Source organism: Octopus sinensis, linkage group LG2 (assembly GCF_006345805.1).
Source record: "Octopus sinensis linkage group LG2, ASM634580v1, whole genome shotgun sequence".
Classification (NCBI taxonomy): domain Eukaryota; kingdom Metazoa; phylum Mollusca; class Cephalopoda; order Octopoda; family Octopodidae; genus Octopus; species Octopus sinensis.
Genome location: NC_042998.1, coordinates 159,937,045 through 159,942,986, shown reverse-complemented (window position 1 = coordinate 159,942,986; position 5,942 = coordinate 159,937,045). Strand labels below are relative to the sequence as shown.

The following is a 5,942-nucleotide window of genomic DNA, read 5'->3' as shown; positions in this document are numbered from 1 at the left end:
AAAACCTTGATCAAGTGTTACGTGGACTTGGTCACAACATAAGATTCTAGTTATAAAATTCTGTTTCTAAAGGTTTAATATGAAACAGTGTTCTCATGTCTAAACATATTTGATTTTATCATAATTGTTTTTTCATAATTTTTCGTTTTGGGATTTGGTTTGCAAGATTCTTTATATGAGTTCGTGTGTTGAAGCATATTCTGTTGTGTCTAGGGAAAGTCATTTTGTTTTTGTGCCTTATAATGTAACACATTCACCGGTAAAATTTCCACTTATTTTTTATTTTTATTTTCCTAAAATTTTCGTTGCGTCTTGCAACCTTTTCAATAGTCTCAAATTTTAAACGTATAAATCTATATTAAGAAAAGGAGGTTATACAGGTATATGATATATTAAGAAAATAGATTTTATTCAAAACCAATTTTTAAATTAGACAAACTTAATTCTACTTTTTTGCCAATACTATATATTTCAGTAAGCTTATTGTGTCATTTTTATCTATTTTTTTTTCACTTATGCCATTATTACCCTTCACTGTGTGCACGCCTGCCAATGTTTTTCTTTTTTCATATTAAATTCCAATATAATTGGAATTCACACCATTTGAAAGGTATTTGTAGAAAATTTCATTAAAAGTATACTCCCACGAGTTATAAGGAAACAACATTAAGGTTGGGAACACTTGAGTACGTATGCCGACAATAGTTGACGGCAAAGCAATATTTTGTTATGTAAAGGCGGCGAGCTGGCAGAATCGTTAGATGGGCAAATGGCTTAGCGGTATTTCATCTCTCATCATGTTTTGTGTTCCAATTCCGCCGAGATCGACTTTGGGATCGATAAAATAAGTATCAGTTGAACACGGGTCGATGTAATTGACTCACTCCTCCGAAAGTGCTGACCTTGTGCAAAAATTTGAAACCAATACTTTGTTATGGAGCAGATCTGTGTTGGTAGAGAAGCATTGATTAACTATTTTACAGTTGTCTGTTGTATATCAACCATCTTGAACAGATTGGTGGAAACGGTTCAATGCCTTCGACAACATTATCCTGTCTAATTTGTGTATTTTAGTTTATTATTAAATTATGATAAAATAAATCAAAAGCATTTTACGAAAAATCAGATATTACAATTATCATTTTGTTACTTCAGGATTTTATTATTTTCAATTCATTTAAAAGAAGTTATTTCATTTTCCCTTTCGTCGGGTAAACGACGATCTCTGCCAATGCAGTAGTTTTGCTTCCTGAATCGCAAAACAAAATATTGCCCACATTCATATACATATTAAATTTGTAATGTTTTACAATTTACACCAACTAAATAGTGCATTACCATAGTATTAATCATCTGTAGATGTCGAAGTGTTTAAAAAATACGGAAGCATGCGTAACCTCTCCCCCATTATACATTTCCCTTCGTGATATAACTACCGCTAAACTAACTATTGAACTAGTTCTTTTTTCAGTACTTTTTGGTTATCTCACTCTCATTAAAAAAGTGGGTTATCCCCGCACTAAAAAATTGAATTTATGAGGCGACAAGAGATTGGATTAAAAGGGTTTAGATCTTTTGACTGAATACTTCAACACATTGTTGACTTTTGGTTCCCTCAATAGGCATGGTATGATTTGTTATAAAAATGTTATTACATTCAGTAAGAAATTTAATCTTTTCAGTTTTCCTGTTTATTAATTTTTTCAGTTTTTATATTTATTAATTTTTTCATTTTTTTGTATTATGAGGGTTAAACAATTTTTTTAGTTGGGGGAGATAACCAAAAGTACCGATATGTTTCATTAATCGGGGGGGAGATAACCCAGTTTTTTAATGGGAGTGAGATAACCAAAAGGTACCCTTTTTTCATAAAACCATTCATTTTTGTTTTAATAATGAAGTAAAAAGAGGAGCAAGATATCTATAGTAGCATAATTAATCTTTGATGCCTGAGGAGGTTCTTGAGTTGTCTGCTTCTCCAAAAACCATGATATAAACATAAAAATCAGAAAATGCTGACCATAACTCGCCTTCCTTTTAACTGTGCTAGTATGTATGCTTCCCTAGACCGGTCAGATATTGATGTAGCTTATGGCCAGTCAGAATATCTGCAGAACAAAGTGCGTGCATGTGTGTGTATGTGTGAACAGGAGAGGCTTGGTCTGAAAGTGTCAATTACACTAGATACACCTACAAACCAGGTAGCAGAGGAAAATTAAGTTTGAAATGGTTAGAACTATCACCTATTAAAAAACAAAAACAATGCAGAAAATAAACACAACAAAATTATATACTGATGTCTAGTTCTATTTCTGTATAAACTATTATCTTTTAATCAACACTGGATTATTATTTGTAGAGATTAGTTGAGAGTGGACAGAGGCAGAGAAACAAATGTAGAAGGGGTGAAAGAAGAGCAAAAGAAACCAGCAAATCTGAGAATTAGGTCAATCTTTCTCCAGGTGTGATGAGTACTTCCTGCAAGTTTTCTCGGTCGTTATTAGTAAGGAGAAAGGAAACACCAATTTTCAGATGGTCACTGTTATATTTTGAATCTGCTACTGTCAAGGATTATAAGTGGTGTGTGACCTTTTTCTGCTTTTTGCTATAAATAAAATATCAGCTGGAAGTGTTGTGGGGACAATTATCTTAATATTATTCTGTAGGAAGATGTATTTAAGAATAAAACCATTATTAAATATGCACACATGTGCACACTCAGTCTCCCTCTCTCCTTCTTTCTCTCTCTCCATATACACTTGTTTGGTAGAACAAAAGAAAAAGAACTCAATACATAAGAATATGTATATGTGTGTGTGCATGGCTTGCTAGTTAGAGCATCAGGTTGTATGTTGTGTTCTTTCATGTTGCTTCAGTTCACTCAGAAACTGGAGTTGCGGTGTCACTGATGCCAAGCTGTATCAGCCTTTGCCTTTCCCTTGGACAACATCGGTGGCATGGAGAGAGAAGGCTGGTATGCATGCGCGACTACTGGTCTGCCATAAATAACCATATCTGGACTTGTGCCTTAGAGGGAAACTTTCTAGGTGCAATCTCATGGTCATTTATGACTGAAGGGGGTCTTTACCCTTTTACCTTATATATATATATATATATATATATATATATATAACATTATTGACCACACATACACAATCTATGCATTTAGCTTGTTCACCAGTAGGTTGCAGTTTAGTGTGCTGGGGTTACTCCCTCAAAGGACCAGGTATTAGAATACCTGAAAGTCAAACACAGGTGAGACAACTCACCCACTTTACAATGAAAATTCTTAATTTAATAAAATTATCTGTCTCTAGAGCAGGGATGTTAAACCCATTTTAGTTTACAGACCACATATCAATGCACTTTGATCTCAAGCAGGCCAGACCAGTTAAAAATGGCATGAGAACCTACAAATAACAATTTCAAAATTTCCTCTTTGTTTTAGTGTAAAAAGTTACATCCTAAAAATGTTCATGTTTAAAGAACAATTTTTTTTGCAAAACATTTAACAAGTGAAAGTGGGAACTGTTAAAGAAGACTGTGTTATAACACTGTCTTGTAAGTGTATACAATTTATAAACTACAAAAAAAATAAATAACCCTACTTTAAAAAACATTTAAAAACATTTTTATTACTTTTTCTCATTTATTTTCAATGTTACTGAAACTTGGCATCTTTTCTCCTTCACAAGTGTATCAGTATCAGGCAGCAAATCCTGAGTAGCAGCCAATTTCAGGATGTCATTTAGGTGCTTATGTATGAGCCTTGAGCACAGCTTTGTTTTATTGATGCTCATTACAGAGAAAACTTGCTCACAAAGGTAAGTTCTCAAACACACACAAAACTTTTGCAGCAAGGGCTGTCAATTTGGGGTACTTTGGCAAGAGATACTGATAAAATGTGTCCAAGCCCACCAAGATAAATTTGTTCTTCAAATCTGAATTACACTGCAAGTCAATTATTTCAAGTTGTATGTTGATGGGCAGATCAGAGGTGTGACTGTAAATGGTGAGCAAAAAAACTGTGAAATCTGTCTCAAGTTCATAAAAAATTTGAAACTAGCTCAAACTCTCATGACAATCCCGTGATATTGTCTTTGTACCCATTCAAATCAACATTATCTGCGGTCACAGCCACATTTTTTAGACAAGGAAAATGAGCAGGGTCATCACCTGACAGTTGTGTCGCCCACAAAGTTAGCTTCAACTTGAATGTGTGTGTGCTTTCAAAATACTGTGAGACAACTTTTTTACAGCCTTGCAGCATTTTGTTCAGATTATTCAAGTGCTCTGCAATATCCACAATAAATGCTAAATCTTGCAGCCATTGAAATTCTAACACTGGTTTGCCTTTTTTCTCCATGAACTGTTCAATTTCTTCTTATAGATTAAAGAAACACTTCAGCATGGCACCTCAGCTTAACCAATTTACCTCAGTGTGATATGGTAAGCCATAGGCAATGTCTATATCACTGAGAAGATTGTCAAACTGATGGTGATTCAAACCTCTACTTTGGATGAAATTAACAATTCGGCCAACCACTTCCACGATGTGATCCATTTTGAATGACTTGCAACACAATGCCTCCTGGTGCAAAATGCAGTGAAATATCCAAAAATCATGTCCTCCATTTGTAGTTTGTATTTCTCTCTGAACTGCATCACAACATCTGCTTTTTTTCCCAATCATTGATGGAGCATCATCTGTAGCCCAGTCCACTCCGATCCTGTTCAGTGCTCCAACAAAAGCGATAAAAATGTCATTTGCTGTTGTATCCATCATAGGAATCAACTCCAGGAATTCCTTGCTAACAGTTAAAGTCTCGTCTACACCACAAATGAATATGGCCAGTTGCACAACATTTGTAATGTCCGTGTTCTCATCAGTTGCATCTGAAAATGCAGTAAATGATATGACTTTGTGCTTCAGTTACCAGTCCAAATCTGCAGAAAGATCTGAAATCCTATCTGTCACAGTGTTTCTCGTCAGGCTAATGTTGGTAAAAGTCTGTCACTTTTCAGGGTATACAATTTCTGGAGCCTTCAGTATGCATGTTTTCACGAACTCACCCTCACAGTATGGCTTTGATGCTAATGCTATTTCTCTAGCAACAAGGTAGTTAGCTTTTATTGCTGCCTGACTGAAATCTTGGCTTTGGGTTAAAGCAGACTGTTGTTTCTTCAGATCTACTTACAATTTATTTACCTTCTCTCTTTTCATTTGTTCTTGCAAGTCATTGTATTTGACAGCATGATGAGTCTCATAGTGTTATATAAATGTTATATTTTTTGAGCATGGAAACCTGCTGCAAGCACACCAAACACACAGGTTTCCCATTCACCTCCATGAATAAATAGGAAAAGGACCAGTTTTCTTGAAATAATATACACTCTGTTTCCACTTTTCTCCTTTTTGACAAAGAAATTTAAGTAAGGTAAAACAGAGTGAAATGTTGATCTAAAAAGAGAAAACATGTTGTTAGTCATTGGATTAATTCGAAAAGAATATATGTTTTTCTGATACAATATTTAAACAAATATTTAAATAATTTAAGTGAGTCTTTCTATTAGAAATTGAATCATTGACACTATCATCAGTCATACTCAAACAATCAATATTCACAATAATTAGTAAGCAAATATATATAATTTTTACTCTTCTCAAAGTCATTTTGCTGGCCAGTTCAGAACTGCAGGCTGTATGACACTCCTAGTCTTGTAGGATGTACCATTATTACCAAATGACTATTATGACCAGCTCCATTTGAAGAGGGGAGATAATCGCAAGGTTCAAGAATTTCTCCCAAATTGATGTGCCATTCATGAAAGAGAAAAGTTTATTGTCCAGAAACAAGAAGACAGTCATGGACATGTATTTCTAACTCAATAGTCTTCATCAGTACACCAGTAGCCAAAGTATTTTCATACAAAACAATGAA

The 5,942-nt window shown here is 34.4% G+C and overlaps 1 long non-coding RNA gene across 1 annotated transcript in view; it reads right to left on the bottom strand.

Moving 5' to 3' along the window:
• Nucleotides 1–3,666: 3,666 nt before the first annotated feature.
• Nucleotides 3,667–5,942, bottom strand: part of LOC118762347 — a 23,738-nt gene continuing 21,462 nt past the window's right edge. Inside the window, exon 3 of the long non-coding RNA XR_004998094.1 lies at nt 3,667–3,678. This is a non-coding gene — a long non-coding RNA (uncharacterized LOC118762347). The remainder of the gene's footprint in view (nt 3,679–5,942) is intronic.